At 38.7% G+C, this 22,758-nt stretch overlaps 1 long non-coding RNA gene across 1 annotated transcript in view; it reads left to right on the top strand.

Annotated features, from left to right (window-relative positions):
- Window positions 1-5,605: 5,605 nt before the first annotated feature.
- LOC118763752 overlaps window positions 5,606-22,758 on the top strand; it is a 24,750-nt gene continuing 7,597 nt past the window's right edge. The window contains exons 1-3 of the long non-coding RNA XR_004999503.1: window positions 5,606-5,685; window positions 16,659-16,663; window positions 22,199-22,203. This is a non-coding gene — a long non-coding RNA (uncharacterized LOC118763752). The remainder of the gene's footprint in view (window positions 5,686-16,658; window positions 16,664-22,198; window positions 22,204-22,758) is intronic.

The raw sequence follows: 22,758 nt of genomic DNA, 5'->3' as shown, positions 1-22,758 counted from the left end.
CATTCATCCATCCGTCGATGCTCTCGGTGTCGGGGGTTGACCTGCTTTCTCTTCTGCGGGTCTTACGAATAGCAAAGGACCAACGTTTCGGACTTCTCCCATCTTGCGAGCTCTGGGACGAAGACCGTTCGCTCAACAACAATACAAACCATCATTGTTATCATTACCAGTAGCATCTTCATAAACACAAACGTGGTTTTGAATAAGTCCTTTCACCACTGTTAATGTTATTGGAATACTGTAGCCCAGTGGTTCTCGGCCATTTTTTTTATCTATGGACCCCTTTGATTATTATTTTATTCTGGTGGGTCCCCATTGCCATTAAATGTTGAAAAACTAGTTTTATAGAAACTTCTTCCAAACTCCCTATTTTGTTTCTCATCCTTTCACTTGTGTAGATTGAACTATGTTAGTGAAAGAAACCCAGCTGTTTCTTGCAATACATACCAATACATACATCTAAAGCAAAGTTTTTTCAGGACCTTTGAAATACTATTATGGGTCCCCAATTCACTATTTTGTTGCGTGGACTCCCCAAAAGCTTATATGGACCCTCAGGAACTATATGGATGCTGTTAGAGAACCACTGCGTAGCCCATTCACCACTCGTCTGCCTGTCTGTTTGTCAATCAGATATGACATAAGACATTGTAGAATTATATCCCGTTATCCAATGTATAAGGGCCAGGCTGATAACTGATTAAGGGCCAGGCTTATAACTGATTAAGTCATCAGTCCGACCCTTATAAGTGGATAATGTTGTTGTTTGTTGCTGTTAGCGGCATTTTCATCCGTCTTCGTGTTTTGAGTTCAAATTCCGCAGAGGTTGACTTTGCCTTTCATCCTTTCGAGGTCGATAAACTAAAGAAACAGTCGAGTACTGGGGTCGTCGATGTAATCGATTCAACTCCCCCCCGGAAATTACTGGTATTGTGTGCGAAAACTTGAAATCAATATTGTTGTCGTTGTTGTTGAACTTCAGATCAGTTCTAATTAAAAGGTATTCCAACACTGGTCCATTATAAGATCTCTTATTTTTATTAACAATGTTTATCTAGAACAGTGCTTCTCAATCATTCTTGTCTAGGGACCTCTTTGATTCTTGTGGCTGTGTGGTAAGTAGCTTGTCTACCAGCCACATGGTTCCGGGTTCAGTTCCACTGCGTGGCACCTTGGGCAAGTGTCTTCTACTATAGCCTCGGGCCGACCAAAGCCTTGTGAGTGGATTTGGTAGACGGAAACTGAAAGAAGCCTGTCGTATATATGTATATATATATATATATGCGTGGGTGTGTTTGTGTGTCTGTGTTTGTCCCCCTAGCATTGCTTGACAACCGATGCTGGTGTGTTTATGTCCCCGTTACTTAGCGGTTCGGCGAAAGAGACCGATAGAATAAGTACTGGGCTTACGAAAGAATAAGTCCCGGGGTCGAGTTGCTCGATTAAAGGCGGTGCTCCAGCATGGCCGCAGTCAAATGACTGAAACAAGTAAAAGAGTAAAAGAGTAAAGAGAGTACTGCCCCCCCACCTCATAACCATTTGATGTTTTAAAATAAAATTAAATATCAGTAGGAATGGTATATTTTATCTTTTACCTGTTTCAGTCATTAGACTGCGACCGTGCTGGGCCACTGCCGTGAAGAACTTAGTTGAATGAATCAACGCCAGTACTTAATATTTTGTTTCTTGTGAAGCCTAGTACTTATTCTATCAATCGCTTTTCGCGAACTGCTAAGTTACAGGAACATAAACATACCAACACCGGTTGCAAGCACGGGTGGGGTGCGCGCGCTTGCACACACACACACACAAATAACAGGCTTCTTTCAGTTTAGGTCTACCAAATCCACTCACAAGACTTTGGCCGGGTCAATGTTATACTAAAAAAAAGATACTTGCCCAAGGTGCTACGCAGTAAGACTGAACCCGGAACCATGTGGTTGGGAAGCATGTTCCTTACCACACAGCCACGCCTAAAATATAAGTATTGCAGAAGTACAACCAATTAGCAACAAAATTTTATATAGACCCCAAAGGGGGTCATATGAACCCCATTGAGAACCACTGATCTAGAGTCACATTATCCAAAGTGCCCTTTTGTGACAATGAGGTTTGTATCACATGTGACTTGTTCTGTGTATCACACGTAACACGCAAAACATGTTTCCCTAGTGTCTATGCATTATGTATGATACACATTCCTGACTTTTTTTTTCAAACTATTAAAGTAACTTTATATCACTCGGAGCATATCAAAGGGTTAACTAAATCTAAAAACAAGCATGGGCATTGAGAACAAACTTATGAAAAATATTTTGGACGAGTAAAGGGTTAACGTCTATACAGAAGTTACCTTGTGGTTTTAACGGCTGATGGAAGGAGTTTAAGAAACAATGGGGTCGATGTAATAGACAAGTTCCCTCCACGCAAATTTTAGTCCTTGTGCCTTTAGTACAAAAGATTGCAATGGCCCAGTGGTTAGGTCATAGGATCGCGGTTTCGATTCCCAGACCGGGCGTTGGGAGTGTTTATTGAGCGAAAACACCTAAAAGCTCCACGAGGCTCCGGCAGGGGATGGTAGTGATCCCTGCTGTACTCTTTCACCACAACTTTCTCTCACTCTTACTTCTTGTTTCTGCTGTACCTGTATTTCAAGGGGCCGGCCTTGTCACTCTCTGTGTCACGCTGAATATCCCCGAGAACTACGTTAAGGGTACACGTGTCTGTGGAGTGCTCAGCCACTTACACGTTAATTTCACGAGCAGGCTGTTCCGTTGATTCGGATCAACCGGAACCTTCATCGTCGTAACCGACGGAGTGCTTCCATCCATTATCATTTATCACGAATACTGAACAATAATATTTAAACGACCATACGGTTAACTGACGTTTCTTCTAGATGTCTCTGAACCAATTGTTTTTGTAGATAGAAGCATGAGAAATACACATACAATGGTGAGTGGTCAATATAACATGAAGTATATCAAATCAATCTCTTTTATTTCTTTGTGTATGGAGAGAATAAGATGTTTTTACATCTGTTCAAAATTTCACAGCGAAAGGCATAAATTTTCATTCATCCCCCCCCCCATTAGAGACTTGTAAGGCGGCGAGCTGGCAGAATCGTTAACATGCCAGGCGAAATGCTTAGCAGTATTTCGCCCGTCTTTACGTTCTGAGTTCAAATTCCGACGAGGTCGACTTTGTCTTTCATCCTTTCAGGGTTGATAAAATAAGTACCAAATGAACACTGGGGTCGATGTAGTCGACTCATCCCCACCTCATCCCCCAAGCTGCCTTTTTGGCAAAAATTTGAAATAATAATAATAATAATTAAGGCTGCGAGATGGCAGAAACGTTAGCACGCAGGACAAAATGCGTAACGGTATTTCGCCCGTCGATACGTTCTGAGTTCAAATTCCGCCGAGGTCAACTTTGCTTTTCATCCTTTCGGGGTCGATGTAATCGATTATTCCTCCTACCAAAAATTTCAGGCCTTGTACTAATAGTAGAAAGGATTATTATTATTACTATCATCATCATCATCATCATCACTATTATTTATTACTAATACCGGACAATAATATTTAGCTACACACGCAGCACTTCACTTTTCATTCCCTGTCACCCGAAGAGGATTTGGTAAATTTATTTTCTTTAATGAGTTAGTTAAAAGGCATGGAAATAAATCAACGGCCGTTTTCGGGTCTTTCTAGGATGATAGGGAGGGAAGACATGAAGCAGAGACTCGAGGCTTGTTTTCGAAGGGTCAGTGAAACCCAAGGATACAGCCCCTACCCTTCTAGATTAAATTATTGCAAAAGAAATACTCTAACAAAAAAAAAAAAAAAAAAAAAAAAAAAACTATGAAAGTGTGTAATTCGCCAAAGACAATGAATAGCCTGGAAGAGGTGTTAAACAAGGTGACGGTTTATGTCCACTACTAATATCTACACACACACACACACACACATCGAGAAATACTAACACCCACTTTCAGATATTGCACACACACACACTAAGAGGCACATACGTTACAAACACTAACGCCCACATACAGAAACACGAATACTCTCCCTCCCCCCCCACTCACACATTCACATATTTGTAACATCTAAAGTTTGAAAACGACAAAAAAAAAAAAAAAAGATGAGAAACAGGAAAAAATGATTACATTAAAGATCAAAGAAAGAAAAGAAAAATCGAAAATTGAACACTAAATCACAAAGCAGAAATAATTATATGAATATCTTCAGAAAGACATGAAAAGGAACTTTGTTACACACACACACACACACACACACACACACACACATGTACAGAATTTAAGCTATGTGTCGGTCTATCTGTTTATTTATCAGCCTGTCCGTCCGTCCGTCCGTCTGTCTGTCTCTCTCACTCTTGCTCTTTCTCTCTTCTCTGCCTACTTGTAAATTGTATATTTCGTACATACGTGGAATACACGTGTGTGAATATCCACATTGTTACACACCTGTAGCTTAAGTATTTCTGAGCATGTACATACACACACATATATATATATATACATACATTAACACATATGCATATATACATACACAACATAAATATACAATTATATATTTACTCATATACTTAAAAGCAGGGTTATAAACCAAACACAAGCACAGTGTTGTATGCATATGTGGATATATGTAAATTAATGCGTATGTTTCTAAAGAATTGAATACACAGACCCATCGAAATTCATGTCTTTACATTTGTGTATCTGCGTGCATATGTTTATTGTTGTGGTCGACAGTAATCTCTGATTGACCACGAGAGCCAACGTCTGTGGATCGACAAACGACCAATACGAGATCCATGGCTTGGAGGAAGACCTGTTTATGGAGTTGAGCCATTTTCACTATCTTTAACAGTGGAAGAAATACATTGGTCCAGTGGCATGAACTCCAAGACTCCTGGACGTAGCAAACTTTGACAGATATCATCCACCAATCACAAACTGTCAACAGTTTTTGAGAAGTTTCCGTTTGTTCTCCTAGACCCCTGAGGTTCCATATAAGATTTGGGGGGGGGGGGGCGTCCACACAACAAAATAGTAGATAGGGTCTCCACAATAGTATTTTAAGAGCCCATCAAAAGATTTTGCTTTAGATATATGTATTGGTAAGTATTGCAAGAAACAGCTAGGTATTTTTCCTCTAACATTTTACATAGTTCAACCTAGACGAATTAATGAGCAAAAAAGAGAAAAAGGAATTTTGAAAGAAGTTTCTGTAAAACTAGTTTTTAAACATTGAATGGCTATAGGGGTCCACCAGAATAAAATATTAATCAAAGGGGTCCATGGATAAAAAAAAAAAAATGGTTGAGAATCCCTGTCCTAGACTTTGGATGTAATCATAAACCAATATGGCCCTTCAAGTCACCAGGTTGAATCAGGGAAGATTCTGTATAACATCCTTGTGTGTATGCTAGTGGATATGTGTTAGTGTATGAGTTACATGTGCGTGCGAGTGTGTATGTGTGCTTTAAAGGATATATATTAATGTATGTACGTATGCATAAGTACATAAGTTCGCGTTTATACACCTTCTCCTCGACTTACGACCGAGTTCCGATTCGGCTGACAGGTCATAAGTCGATCTGGTCGTAAGTCGGATATATATTTTTCAACACTATTTTCATTCAAATGCAACTAATGTTTGAAAGTGACTGAATGAAAGACAGTAGCAGGCAGTGGATGTCTGGGCCCGAGGGAAGCATGCGTTGCCAAGATGCTGCCATAGTTATCGTACGCGCAGCTGCCCAACGTCCGAAAATCGATTTATAATTAATTAATTTTTATGGTCGTAAGTCGCATAGATCGTAAGTTGAGGAGGTGTATATATACGAACAAAGGCATGGATCTTTTCGGTTTGACCGGCAGTTTTTTCTAGCGGTGTCATATGAAATTGTCACCCATAATTATGACCCTAGTATCGATATATTGCATTTTAATCTGTTTAAGGGTTAGGGGTGGGGGGAAGGGTATTTTTTTTCTTCACAAATGTAAATAAATCCAATCTGTTTCTTAAACGAGGGACATATTCATACGGCACAATGTTTTTTTTTTTTACCTCCATAGACGTCAGTGATTGGCTGAAATTGCAGAAATTGAAGAAAAGAAAAAACAACAACAAATATCTTACAAACTATAGAATTTTCTCAATAAAGCCAAGAGAAAAAGATGTTTTATAAACACATTCTACTAGTATACGAAGTTTAACATTTTTTAGTTACCTAGAAATTATGTTAAAAACTGCCGTTCAAACCGAAAAGATCCCATTGCTCTGTGTGTGTGTGTGTGTGTGTGTGTGGTGGTAGTAGTGTATGTAAGAATTCTATTTACAAACGAAAAATAAATAAATAAGGAAAAGAAACATTTGTATGTATGAATGCTAAGAAGCCAGTTGTAAGATGTTTTACACTAAGGCGCGCATACACGCATATATGCAACATATACGTAAAGATTATCAGTAATATATTCACTTAACCTATGTAAGTTAATCTCTCCACATGAATAACAAGCATGTATGGGAGTGTGTGCGTGATTGCGTGTGTGTGTGTGTGTGTGTGTGTGTGTGTGTGTGTGTGCATACCTTGCTAGCTGGTCGCCTGTCAGTCAAACTATCCATCATTTTATTATCTACCTGCCTGCCTATCAATGACGTCATCAGCTGGCTTATTTATATAACCATAAAATAACAGAGAACACGAGACACCAGCAAACACAGCCATGAGAAGGAACACCTGTTTGTTTGTTTGTCCTACTGTGTCTTCCTGCTTAACACAAACTTTCTTCAGTCGTAGAGCCAGCCGCCAGCTTGGATTTCACTGCGAAGCATTTGACACAGCCCAACGTGTAATACAGAGATAGATAAACTACATTGGTGGCGGTGGCGGAGCTAGTAGAAGAAAGGAGTTATAACAAAATTTCGGAGCAATGTTTATACATATATTATACACAAATATAACTTGAAGGCGCGAGGCTCGGTGGTTAGAACGTCGAGCCCACAGTCATGAGGAAGTGAGTTTGATTCCCGGACCTATTTCTTTATTACCCACAAGGGACTAAACACAGAGGGGACAAACAAGGACAGACATAGGTATTAAGTCGATTACATCGACCCCAGTGCGTAACTGGTACTTAATTTATCGACCCCGAAAGGATGAAAGGCAAAGTCGACCTCGGCGGAATTTGAACTCACAACGTAACGCAGACGAAATACCGCTAAGCATTTCGCCCGGCGTGCTAACGTTTCTGCCAGCTCGCCGCCTTTCCCGCATTCCCGGACCGAGGTGTGTTGGAATTGAAGGTGGTCAGAGCGTCGGGCCCACAGTCATGAGGAAGTGAGTTTGATTTCCGGACTGAGGTGTGTTGTGTTCTTGAGCAAGACACTTTAAGGTAACATCGGTGGTATTGGAGAAGGGGGCTGGCACGCATGGGCGACTGTTGGTCTTCCATAAACAACCTTGCCCAGACTTGTGCCTTGGGGGAAAACTTTCTAGGTGCAATCCCACGGTCATTCATGACCGAAGGGATTCTTTTTTGGAATAATGTGAAACCTTTCTCTAATCACCTACCATGTTAAGAAAAAAGTGATACATTATTGTTTTGTGTGGGGATCTTTTCGGTTTGAACGGCAGTTTTAACATAATTTCTAGGTAACTAAAAAATTTTAAACTTCGTATACTAGTAGAATGTGTTTATAAAACAATTTTTCTCTTGGCTTTATTGAGAAAATTCTATAGTTTGTAAGATATTTGTTGTTTTTTTTTCTTCAATTTCTGCAATTTCAACCAATCAGTGACGTCTATTGAGGTAAAAAAACATTCTGTGCCGTATGAATATGTACCTCGTTTAAGAAACAGATTGGGTTTATTTACATTTGTGAAGAAAAAAGGATACCCTTCCACCCACCACTAACCCTAACTAACCCTAACCCTAAAACAGATTGAAATGCAATAGATCGATACTAGGGTCATAATTATGGGTGACAATTTCATGACACTGCTAGAAAAAACTGCCGGTCAAACCGAAAAGATCCAAAAATCTTACCCCATACCAGTTGGTTATTGTAGCGCGCACATGTTAAAATTTCGGTTTATTGATCAAGCGGGTTTGCACTGTCTACAATTCGCTAACGAAATCCAACAAGAATCAAAACATGTCTGCTGCTGTTAGTGTGTCCGCTAACAAAGATCAGATTTTTCCCTTAAGCATGACAATATCCACTTAAAGAAAGCAGATATTAAACACATCAGAACGAAATCATATGGTCGTTCACACTATTCTCTCACCCACACGCTCTTTTCGTCAGCTTAAAAGTACACGGTACACTCACAAGTCACATATATATATAGAGAGAGTGATAAGTCAATTACTGAATAGAGATGCTATATACGTGCTTGCGTTCACAAATTCACACTCTGTTATAAATACAGGCGCATACACGTGAGTGTGTGGGCGTGTGTGTGTATATATAAATAAATAAATATATATATATATATAATATATATATATATATATATATATATATATATATATATATCCTGAAATTGTTAAGCCCAGGCCTGAGGCGAGCCCCGATTGAGGAAACGCATGATCAAAGGCATTCAAGCTGTGAATCTCATCGATTTTACATAGACGAAAGAGGTCATTATCCAATGTGATATAGCATTTCCATTTTCATTTTTTTTTTTTTCATGAAAGATTCTACGGTGCTTGCTAAGAAGGCGATTCGACTTTTATGTTTAACGCTTTCCCATGTCCGATTGTGTGTGATCTTGAAGTAAAAAAAAAAAAAAAAAAAAAAAAAAAAAAGAAACCGGTAAACATGTGTTGTTTACGAAGCTCACTTTTTAGACACATAGTTTCGGTTTCAGTTCCTCTACGCGTACCTTAGGCGGTGAGCTGGCATAAGCGTTAGCACGTCGGGCGAAATGCTTAGCGGTATTTTGTTTGTCGCTACGTTCCAAGTTCAAATTCTGCCGAGGTTGACTTTGCCTTTCATCCTTTCGGGGTCGATTAAATAAGTACCAGTTACGCACTGGGGTCGTTATAATCGACTTAATCCATTTGTCCCCTCTGTGTTTAGCCCCTTGTGGGTAGTAAAGAAATAGGTACCTTGTGCAAGTGTCTTCTAATGGAGTTCCAGATTGACCAATTGCCTCGTGAATAAATTACTAGACGGGAAACTGCGGAAGTGTGTGTGTGTGTGTGTGTGTGTGTGAGTATGTGTGGATCATTATTCTTGACAACCGGTGTCGGTTTGTTTGCGCTCCCGTAACGCAGCAGTCCGATGAAAAGAAACCGATAGTTAAACCGACACTAAAAAAAAAAAAAAATTAGTGGGGGGGGGGGGTAAATTTGTTCGACTAAAACCTTTGAAAGCGGTGCCCCAGCTTAGCCGCAGTCCAACGACTGAAACAAAAATGAGAACCCCCCCCCCCCCAAAAAAAAACTATTTCCGTTTTGAGCACAAATATTTCTGGTGTATTGATTTACTGAGAAAGGCATCAACATCACAAAATCTTTTTTGCTGCCTTTCCTATCTCGTTTGTGATGAAAAGAAAAATCCATGCCAATAAATAAATAAATAAATCATTTATACATCTGCACACGCACACATACGCAATAGCCAGTCTCACAATAGCGTATGTGTAAACACACACACACACACACACAGAGTAGCATACGCACACGCTCATAATATAACAGACAGACAACGATACATAACTAACACACACACAATGATATACAAATACGCACACATACACACACACACACAATGATATACAAATACGCACACATATACACACACACAATGATATACAGATACACAACACAAATGATATACAGATACACACACACACACAAATGATATACAGATACACACACACACACAATGATATACAGATATACACGCACACAATGATATACAGATACACACACAATGATATACATATACACACACACAATGATATACAGATACACACGCACACACACACAATGATATACAGATACACACACACAATGATATACAGATACACACACACATGATATACAGATACACACACACAATGATATACAGATACACACATACACACACACACACACCACACACACAATGATATACAGATACACACACACACACAATGATATACAGATACACACGCACACACAATGATATAGATACACACGCACACACACAATGATATACAGATACACGCACACACATACAATTAGATACAAATACACACACATTTTCAAACACACAGACAATGCCACACAGCGAAATATAGAATTAACAGCGCGCGCGCGCACACACAGAAACATACTCAGAAGCTCACACTTATTACTGGCAACGGATAGACTAACACATACCCAAACACATACACGCACACACACACAAATACACTGACACAAAGATATACAAAACACACACACACACACATTCACACAGACCTGAATAAAGATATTTTATGGAAATATTAATATGTCTTCATTTGAATTTAATGATACAGCTGGATCATTTCGGTTTGAACGGCAGTTTTTAACATAATTTCTAGGAAACTAAAAAAATTTAAACTTCGTATACTGGTAGAACGTGTTTATAAAACATCTTTTTCTCTTGGCTTTATTGAGAAAATTCTATAGTTTGTAAGATATTTGTTGTTTTTTTTCCCTTCAATTTCAACCAATCAGTGACGTCTATTGAGGTAAAAAAAAAACATTCTGTGCCATATGAATATGTCCCTCGTTTAAGAAACAGATTGGGTTTATTTACATTTGTGAAAAAAAAAAGATACCCTTCCCCCCATCCCTAACTAACCCTAACCCTAAAACAGATTGAAATGCAATAGATCGATACTAGGGTCATAATTAAGGGTGACAATTTCATATGACACCGCTAGAAAAAAACTACCGTTCAAACCGAAAAGATCCGTGATATTTACCACCTTGCTCCACCACCATCATGATGATGAGCCGCCCTTCGTCACAATAAAACAAGTCCACGACCCGTGAACTCGCAACGGTATGGGTAGGATTCCTTCAGGAGGCTTTTATATACTGTCTACCATAGCTCAATAACATTTCTTTTCCTCTACTTTCCTTTCCTTTCTTTCATGACTTTCAGTCAAAGAAGACAAGAGCAGTAAAACTGGTGAAGGAGGAGGAGGAGGTAGAAACTACCGTTTATAGTTTATTGAAGTAGGAGGAAATGACACGTGATGAGCCTTTTTTCCCCCCACCACCATTTTTCTTTTTGTTTTGGTTTGTTACATTGATAAACCTAGTTTCTGTGATTACAATAGAGTGGATTCCACTAAGGAACAGATTTTTAGGATGGCTGAAGAGATAGGGGGGGGGGGTGTTAAACGAGGTGACGAATTTAACTGTCGTTAAATCAGAGCTTAAATATACTGGAATCAACTTCACGTGCGCACACCGAGTCTCTCTCTCTCTCTCTCTCTCTCTCTCTCACTCACACACACACACACAACACACACACACAATTGGCATAATTTGTTTTGGCTCAAATGAGGATTATGATTTTTTTTTCTGTTGATTTTTGTAGGTGGAGGCATGGCAGCTCTGGTTTAAGAAACTCGCGTTGTAAGTATGGGATTTTGAGTTCAATCTCACAGCGCGGCACCTTGGACAAAATGTCTTCTACTATGAGTCCGGTCCGACCTAAACTTTGTGAGTGAATTTGGTAGACGGAAAGTATATATGTACGTGTGTGTGTGTATGTGTGCGTACGCGCGCATCCCACCACTGCTTGATAACCGGTGCTGGTGTATTTACATCCCCGTAACTTAGCGGTTTGGCAAAAAACCGATAGAATAAGTAAGTACAAGGCTTAAAAAAAAACTAAGGACTGAGATCGATTTGAAAATGTTACAGTTATCGTTTAACCGCAGCTCATCTAGGAGATTGATGCAGACGTATCTATGATCAAAGCCATTCCAGCCATAAACAAACCAGCACCGGTTGTCTAGCGGTTGTGGGGGACATGTACGCACACACACACGCGTATATATATATATATGCGACGGGCTTCCAGCCTTCGCCAGCGAAGTCTAATGTGTGTATGTTTGTCCGTCACTACCACTTGACAACCGGTGTTGGTGTGTTTACGTTTCCGTAACTTAGTGGTTCGGCAGAAGAGACGGATAGAATAAATGTCAGGCTTTAAAACAGATACTAATGGGGTTCGATTCTTTCGATTAAAATTCTTCAAGACGGTGCCCCAGCATGGCCACAGTCAAATGACAAACAAATAAAATATTAGAAGATAAAATAGACCATCCTGTGTTTGGAAATATAAACAAAAAGATCGCATATGATGCCCAAATATGAAGTAGCAGCTAAATCTTCCTCAAACCATAAAGAATAAGAAGTACAGAGTACATTATTCTCTTTACGAAACAAACACCGAGGAAAGAAAGAAAGACAAAAAAAAGGAATATGCTGGTCATGGGTTCGAATCTATTGTCTTTGGTCATGAGTCTGCTTGATGGGAATTGTCCTGGAGTTAAACAACGACCACGCAAAGAATGGTAAAGGAGTTATGCAAGAAATCTAAAAAGCAAAAAGAAAATGTAAATAAACCGTTCGCGTGTGTAGGACGAAGAGTATTAAAATACACACACACACATATACACACTCACTCGCATGCTTGTGCAAGTGGGTGTACTTATATGAATTGCAAATATACATTGTGAGTGGGAGAAAAAAAAATATAATCACAAGCAAAACATATATATATATATTACTTGTGAGTGGGAACGTATATATCATATAATATATATATGGATAGATAGATATTACTTGTGAGTGGGAACGGATATATATATATATATAATAGATGGATAGATAGATATTACTTGTGAGTGGGAACGGATATATATATATATATATATATATATATATATATATATATATAGATAGACTTGTGAGTAACGGATATATATATATATATATATAGATAGATATTACTTGTGATGGGAACGGATTATATATATATATATATATATATATATATAGATATTACTTGAGTGGGAACGGATATATATCTATAATATATGATATTACTTTGGAGTGGGAACGGATATATATATATATATATATTATAATTATATATATATATATATATATAGATATTACTTGTGAGTGGGACCGGATATAATATATTATATATAAGACTAGATATCTATATATATATATATATGGGAGAAACAGACTGACACACAGACATATTTATATGCAAAAATGCACGTCATATGTTCCCGATGATAACATGTGAAGATATATATATATATATATGAATTCCGATGATATGAAGAAGAAAAAAAATGACGTTTCTATATAAACGCCTACACCCTATTATGTCTATATGTCAACTTCAACCACACTGTGTGTTTGTATGTGTGTGTGTGTATAATTATTTATATGTATGTATATTCACATACACCTACAACTTTCAACTTCAACCACAGTGTGTTTGTGTGTGTGTATAATTATTTATATGTATGTATATTCACATACACCTACAACTTTCTTCTCTGCTCATTTGTCCTAGTCTTTCACTTATTCCTTCTCCGTCACTGTGTGTGTGTGTGTGTGTGTGTGTGTGTGTGTGTGTGTGTGTGTGTATAACAAGAGGAAATTGTGTAATAAAAGTTCATTAGCTGTCTCTGGCATCGATGTCGCTTTGCCTGAGCGAAACACACACACAAAGTATACGTGTGTATGTGTATATAAGCGTCGGCACACACGCTTACACCCCTGTGTCCGTATATTTTCACCCCTCACATTCTCTCGTTACAGACACACACACATCAGCAACGCCTACAACCCCTTCGTGACTAATGTCCTCCCCCCCTCTCTCTCTCTTTCTCCCATTCGTTCGTCACTTGTCTCTCTGGATTATAACCACTAAGATTATTCTATGGCATAGGATTACTGTTAACGACAGCATCTAATATTTCATACGTCACCTTCTTCCACTCCACCATCATTGGTACTCGCTCGCTCGCTCGTTTCTTCACTCCCACTCTCGTATATATTGTGAAATAATTGTATGTGGAGTCACAAACAATAATTGGATTTATGTTTGAGAGGAGCGATGAATGTAAACACGATGCACATATATAATCGCCAACTAACCTTTGTAAGACTGTGTTGTTGTTATTATTATTATTTATTACAAAGGCAACGCGCTGGCAGAATCGTTAGCTCACTGGACGAAATGCTTAGCGATATTTCACACATCGCTACGTTCTGAATTCAAATTCCGCCGGAGTCGACTTAGGCTTTCATCCTTTCGGGGTTGATAAATTAAGGGATCTTTTCGGTTTGAACGGTAGTTTTTTTCTAGCGGTGTCATATGAAATTGCCACCCATAATTATGACCCTAGAATCGATCTATTGCATTTCAATCTGTTTTAGGGTTAGGGTTAAGGGAAGGGTATCTTTTTTTCTTCACAAATGTAAATAAACCCAATCTGTTTCTTAAACGAGGGACATATTCATACGGCACAGAATGTTTTTTTTTTTACCTCAATAGACATCAGTGATTGGTTGAAATTGCAGAAATTGAAGAAACAAACAATACAATTTTCTCAATAAAGCCAAGAGAAAAAGATGTTTTATAAACACATTCTACCAGTATACGAAGTTTAAAATTTTTTAGTTACCTAGAAATTATGCTAAAAACTGCCGTTCAAACCGAAAAGATCCAAATTAAGTACCAGTCAAGTACTTGGGTTCATGTCATCGACTTTCCCGATCCCACCAAATTTCAAGCATTCTACCTATAATAGAAAAGATTATGGCGGCGAGCTGGCTGAATCGTTAGCACACCGGGCAAAGTGTTTAGCGGTATTTCGTCCGTCGCTACGTCCCGAGTACAAATTCCGCCGGGGTCGTGCTGTGGGTGGTATGTTGTGATGTGATATAATATCCGATTGTCTTTTAAAGGTAGTGAGGTGAGGTTTAAGAAAAATTTGATTACTATTTGTAACAGGCCTAGCAACTAGATTCATGCTTTAGTGAGATGTGATTTGAGGAAGATATGGCTGCTTCTGTTAGCAGATCAAGCTATTGGATCGAGGTTCTTCCACCATGAGCTCATCATTGTTGTCTAATTTTAAGGCAGCCCTCTATCGAGCAAATTTCAGAGTCACCCAATAAGGATGTCCCAAATTGTCGCTGTAGAGGGTGTAACTGAACCCTTATACACTCTGCTAGGGTCCTGACAAAATTCAAAGCGGTTGTGAATTATTTTTCTTTTCTCTGTAGAGGGGATTCTGTAACATACTCATATGCTTCTCCTTGGCTGTCCCAAAACCCACGACCGGTGTTCTAAATGAGCCATCTTTCTTATAGGCCCTATACCTCATGTGTGTTGGTGTAGGCGGAGGCACACAGTACCAATATGTTTTTACACATGTATTGGGTTGTCCGGAAAGTTCGTGCCGATTTATAGTAGCTTACCTTTCGACTTATTTTAGAACATGGTTGAGTCCATAAAATAGGATTTGACTACACCTCCATTTAGAACACAGTTTAAGCTATCTTTTTGTGGAAGAAGATTTATGTTTCTATAACCTGTGTTAATTATGTAACCCTTTAAAATGGAAGATAAGAAAGTTCATTTTCGGCACTTGATGCTTTGGGAACCAGACAAAAATTGCTGCAGCTCGGCTGGGATGTGTTACCCCACCCTCCATATTCACCAGATATTGCTCCTTCGGATTTCCACTTATTCAGGTCTCTGCAGAATAGTTTAATGGTAAAAATTTCAATTCCTTGGATGACGTAAAAAGATACCTTGATGAATTCTTTGCCATGAAACCACCTCAGTTGTGAGAAGAGGGTATTTTCAAGTTAAAGGAAAGATGGAGATGCATTGTGCAACAAAATGGTTTATATTTGGTTGATTAAAAATGTAATAGCAAGTATTCATTGACCTTTTTTTTTTCTTTTAAAAATCGGTACGCACTTTCCGGACAACCCAATAATATCTTAGTAGTTTGGATGTTAGAATCTGCTTTGTTCTCGACACACCAAAGCCTTTGTATACCTTTTAATGATGGACATTAAAAGGAAATAAATGTTTGCAAACATGAATTGCAGTATGGTCGCTACTATGAAATATAATAAAGAATTTCTTTACTTAAGAGATATAAAAAGCCACAACTATTAAGGGTGTCATAAAGATCTTTCTACCCCGTGTGAGACTGAGTAGAATGATCTTTACGGACTATCTTCACAAAATTAACAGTTTTCAGCAAAGGACAGGAAATAGTTTTGATTGAGATTTAAAAGCGAAAATGTTACAGACCCGCCCGCCCGCCGACAAAGAGCCTCAAATTTGCTGAAAATTTGATTAACCCTATAAACAGCCGGTATTTATTTCATTGAATCCGATTGCTGGACGTGATTGGGGAATAGGCCCGACGTCACCTTGAATGATACTGAGAGGCAGGCACGAGACCACTACCGTCGCAGAGCACTAGTGAACTAGGTTGGCTCTACGCATGATGACGTTTTCGGGACAACTGATCTTGGGGTGACCCCCAACCCTATCAAGCAGGAGCACGAAGCAAAGCAGCAAAAGCAGAAAAAGTAGAAAAGGCAAGATTTGAACTCAAACTATTCTGCTAAGATGTAGTTTCAATAATTATGGAGTTTATTACAAATTGATGGATAGTTGTCTAAATAAATAGCATAATCTCTCGCTTAATATAAAGAATAGTGTCTCTCTTAAAAAAAAAAAAAAAGGTAAAAGTTACGCTGGAAGTGATGACAATGAATTTCGTTATACTCTCTCTTTACTTTCTGTCGCTTGTTTCAGTAATTTGACTGCCGCCATGCTGGAGCACCGCCTTTAGTCGAGCAAATCGACCCCCAGGACTTATTCTTTGTAAGCCTAGTACTTATTCTATCGGTCTCTTTTGCCGAACCGCTAAGTTACGGGGGACCTAAACACACCAGCATCGGTTGTCAAGCGATGTTGGGAGGACAAACACAGACACACAAACGTACACACACACACACATATATATATATATATATATATATATATATATATATACGATGGATTTCTTTAGTGTCCGTCTTACCAAATCCACTCACAAGGCTTTGGTTGGCCCGAGGCTATAGTAGAAGACACTTACCCAAGGTGCCACGCATTGGGACTGAACCCGAAACCATGTGGTTGGTAAGCAAGCTACTTACCACACATGCACTCCTGCGCCTACTAAAAAACTGACAGAATACTGCGAAGCATTTTCCCCGTGCTAACAATTGTGCCATGAAATACTGTATAGAAAGTACTACATTAGGACAAGATGAGTTAAATGGGTTGAGAGAGAGGGTGAGAGAGAGAGAGAGAGAGAGTGGGAGAGAGAGAAAAAGAAAGAAAGAAAAAGAGAGAGAGAGAGCTTTTATTACGACTGAATCTACATGCAAAATGCCTTCACTTCCCATCAATTTTTTGTGCACATCTCACTAGTTGAGCAAGAGTAATGCATCTGTCACATCTGTGTATGTCTTTTTGACGGTATCGTCACGAGGTATTATAATACATTTACTCCTTATCATTTAAACTTGGCTATATATCTGTCTCAAATATTCTATCCGTTTTCCTTTTGGTTCAACCCATCTAGATCCAGCCTAGGATCTTTTCGATTTGAACGGCGGTGTTATATGAAATTGTCATCCATAATTTTGACCCTAGTATCGATCTATTGCATTTCAATCTGTTTTAGGGTTAGCGGTGGGGGGAAGTTTATCTTTTTTTCTTCACAAATGTAAATAAACCCAATCTGTTTTTTAAACGAGGGACATATTCATACGGCACAGAATGTAGTTTAACTCAACGGACGTAGAGTTGAAATTGCCGAAATTGAAGGAAAAAAAACACAACAAATATCTTACAAACTATAGAGTTTTCTCAATAAAGCCAAGAGAAAAAGATGTTTTATAAACACATTCTACAAGTATATGAAGTTTAAAATTTTTTAGTTACCTAGAAATTATGTTAAAAACTGCCGTTCAAACCGAAAAGATCCGGTTCACCCATCTAGATCCAGCCTATCATACCTAACCTACAATATCATACCAAAAATAGACAATCATATCCTCAAAATCTCAAAACTACAAGATGATGCATGGTTAATTCAAAATAATGTGAATAAATTAGTTTTGCTTTTTGACAGAGAAATCGGAATGAAGGACTAAAGTAGTGTACGTAACCTGCTATTTCAGAAACGCTAAAAATATCTCTAAACGATACAGTACAACTATGTGTCTGCCTGTGGACGTGGCATGATCAGGGACATCTGTTAATGAAATAATGGTTTTTCACCAGTTCTGTTAATGAAATTATGAGTTTTCACCGACGTCACTTCCGGCGCAATTTAGTTTCACTTTTAAGAGACTAAACTGCATATTAACCACTCTCTTAATTTGTCATAATGCAACTCCATGGATTCATTAATATTCAGACAAGGTTACACTCCGAGTTTTCTCACTTTTACTCTAACTGTTTTTTTGTTTTAACTTATAATTACGTTTTGGTTTTAATGTTGTCTATTAATTTATGGAGAGAGAGAGAGAGAGAGAGAGAGAGAGAAGAATAATGTGTGAGAGTTAATGAACGCTGTTTAGAGAGAATCACGTAACAATACTATCTATTATGTGTGTATATATATATATATATATATATATAAAGTTATATATGCACACACATATGCATATACTATACATACATATGCATATACTATACATATACACATACACACACATACATATACATTCACACACACACACACATATACATATATATATATATAGATAAATACACACAATTACACACACACACACACACTAACTTTATAGGCGAAGGCGTGGCTTCCTAATCACATGATTCTGGGTTTAGCTCCACAGCATGACAACCGGTATTCGTATGTTTACGTTCTTGTAACTTATCTGTTCGGTATAAAAAACCGTTAGAATAAGTATCAAGCTTAAAACAAAATAAGTCCTGCGGCGGACTTGTTCTACTAAATCCAATGACAGAACCAAATAAAAGATAAATGACGTGCGCGCGCGCAATTTTGTGGGGTACCGTCTCGAAGGGTTTTTATAGTCGAACAAATCGATGCTAGTACTTGCTTTCTTTTTGCACCCTGGTACTAATTCTATTTGTATATTCTGCTGAACGGTATTTTATGGGGACATAAAGAAACTAACACCGGTTCTCAAACGGTTGTGGGGACAACATAAGCACAAAGATACCCAGATACATATGTTGTGTATATATATATATATAATATATATATATATATATATATATATATATATACTTTGCTAATGCTGAGTACATCTCCCTATATATATATATATACTACAACACACACACACACCACACCATGGTATCTGGGTATCTTTGTGCTTATGTTTGTCCCCACAACCGTTTGAGAACCGGTGTCTATATATATATATATATATATATACACACACACATACGTGTGTATGAGTGGTGTGAGAGAGAGAGAGAGAGAGAGAGAGAGAGAGAGAGAGAGAAAGAGAGAGAGAGAGAGAGTGGGGCGTAGTTAAAGCAGCTAAAGAGATTGATGGATGAATAACCATTCTTTTGCTAATTTCCTTTTTATAGAAATTATCTGTTTTTCCCTAAACTAAAATGGAGCGGTCTTGCTCCGAAAAGGAACAGCATCGTCACGGCCTTGATACTCGAATTAAACTGGAACGGTCCTGATATGAACGAGAACAACATCTCTAATCCTCCAACTTAAATGGAAAAAGATATACTCTTTACTCTTTTACTTGTTTCAGTCATTTGACTGCGGCCATGCTGAAGCACCGCCTTTAGTCGAGCAACTCGACCCCGGGACTTATTCTTTTTGTAAGCCCAGTACTTATTCTATCGGTGTCTTTTTGCCGAACCGCTAAGTGACGGGGACGTAAACACACCAGCATCGGTTGTCAAGCAATGCTAGGGGAACAAACACACACACACACATATAAATAAATATATACATATATACGAAGGCTTCTTTCAGTTTCCGTCTACCAAATCCACTCACAAGGCATTGGTCGGCCCGGGGCTATAGCAGAAGACACTTGCCCAAGATGCCACGCAGTGGGACTGAACCCGGAACCTTGTGGTTCGTAAGCAAGCTACTTACCACACAGCCACTCCTACGCCTATGTCTTTCTTTTTTTATGTCTTTCTTTTTTTAAAGTAAAAGCAGGACGTGTATATTCCGGTACAGAACAGACGATAGGAGTGAGTGTATGTACGTCATCATTCAGGTTTATTTCAAGATTTCTTGCCAACAGAGAAAAAGGCCCCGTCATTGGAATTTCAACATCAATAACAAGGTATTTTTGTTTGTATGTATGTATATGTGAAAATGTATGTAAGTATGTATGTACGTACGTGTTCTATACGTACGTGCTCTATATTACAGTTCAGTAAAGGTAACAGGTGTGTGCGTGTATGTAACATTACAACAGATATATGCGTGCTTTGCATTACACAAAGGCAGAAGCTTTGGTTGTGCTCCAGTATGGCTGCAGTCCAGTGACGAAATTAAAACCTTTAGATTTGAAGTTATACTCCATATCTGCATATTATATATATATATATATTATATTATATATATATATATTATATATATACACACACACACACACACACACACATATATTCTTTTCTACTCTAGGCACAAGGCCGGAAATTTTGGGGGAGGAGGCCATTTGATTAGATCGACCCCAGTACGCAACTGGTACTTAATATATCGACCCCGAAAGGATGAAAAGTAAAGTCAAAGCAAAGTCGACCTCGGCGAAATTTGAATTCAGAACGCAAAGACAGACGAAATACCACTAAGCATTTCGCCCGGTGTGCTAACGTTTCTGCCAGCTTGCTGCTCTTCATAAGCATATTTTATTTATTCCACCTGAAGAGGCTCTTTTGCACTGTGCGTTGCATCTGGTATTATTCCACGTCTAACTGGAGAGCAGTGCAACTTGAAGCCGAAACAATTGTCGTGCTAATACGTTTTTTTTTTTTTGTTATACCACGTCCTTTTCTATTAATCTTTAAATAATATATATATATATATATTATATATATATATATACTACCATAACGGGAATGTATTACCGCATCAGAAATTACACAGGCAACAGAACTGCTAACTTAACTTCCTGTCCAGCCGGATGTCAATGATCAAACGCTGTTTGTGCGCGCGGCGTGTTTATTAAATTGAGTACCGTGAGTATTTCAGCCATGCAGTCCTGTCAGATAGAGAAGTGGCAGTCACACCCCACATGGACTGGCGAGCGTACACAGACAGACTGGCGAGCGTACACAGACAGACTGGCGAGCGTACACAGACAGACTGGCGAAGAGTTAAGAGAACTTGTTGAGTTCAAGGAGGAAACATTGAAAATACTTGGACAGTGTGTGTGTGTGTGTGTGTCAGTGTGTGTGTGTGTCTGTGTGTGTCTTTGGCAATCCGTGTATGTGTGAGCGAGAAAAGGAAAGAGATAGAGAGCCAATCTATGCGTGTGCGCCTGTGCCTTTGATAGTGAGATCGTGTGTGTATGTGTTGTCCTTGAGTCGTGATTGAAACTTCAGATGCTTTTCAGCTAGAAGCGCGGGCTGGAGTAGCGGCTATAGCATCTGTAGATAGAAAGAGCTTGTAGATGAAGGTAGGAGGGGGGGAGTGAGTTACGACATCTGTCGATAGAAAGAAAGGTGCAGGGGTTATAACATCTGTTGATAGAATAGGATAAGCAGTGGTTAAGCAAGGTCATCTGTCGATGGAAAAGAAGGATTAAGGGTTCTGACAGTTGTGGATAGAAGGAGAAGAGCAGGGGTTATGTTTGATATCTGTAGACAGAATTTGAGGAGCAAGAGTTATATCTGTAGATAGAGATGGAGGAGCAAGGAGTATGACATCTGTAAACGAAAAGCGGGAACGTGAGTTATATCATCTGTAGATTTACGGGGAAGAGTAGGGGCTAGCTAGGACATTTGTAGATAGAAGGGGAGACGAACTAAGGCATCTGTATATAGACAGGGAGGAGTAAGGATTAAGACACCTGAAGATAAAACCAGAGGAGTAGGAGTTATGACATCTGTAGATTGGAAGCGAGGCATGGAGGCTAAGATATCTGTAGATAGCAGTGAGGAGGAAAGGAAGTTTTGGCATCTGTCTACAAATACCAGAAGCAAGACTTATGGTATTTGTAGACAGAATGCGGCGAGCAAGGAACAGAATTTTGTGTACAATAAAACGAAAAGTCTATTCCAAATATGGCGCGTGAGTTAATTGGGAGGAACAGTTGGTGACTTATTAGCATTGCACAACATTTCACAGACATATGAAAAAGAAAAAAAAAAAACTGAACACGTCTGATTGTTCAGGTTTTAGAAATAAACTCATCTATATGTATTTAGAGATATGGTGTTGAGGCCCTCGAGGGCCTTACCTGCGCAGCCTGTGCCAAAGGAGAATTGAATGGTTTCGTCCAAATGAACGAATCCTGCTGAAAAAGAGAAAGTTGTTTCGATTTCGTCCTAATATGCCGAAGATATAGGTATATATTCATCAGTGTGCATTATAAGAGTAGTACATGTACATACATGTATACATATGCATATGCCTGCACACACGTGTGTG

This window comes from Octopus sinensis, linkage group LG6 (assembly GCF_006345805.1).
Source record: "Octopus sinensis linkage group LG6, ASM634580v1, whole genome shotgun sequence".
Lineage (NCBI taxonomy): Eukaryota > Metazoa > Mollusca > Cephalopoda > Octopoda > Octopodidae > Octopus > Octopus sinensis.
The sequence above is the reverse complement of the archived record's forward strand: the minus strand, read 5'-3'. Positions and strand labels throughout refer to the sequence as shown.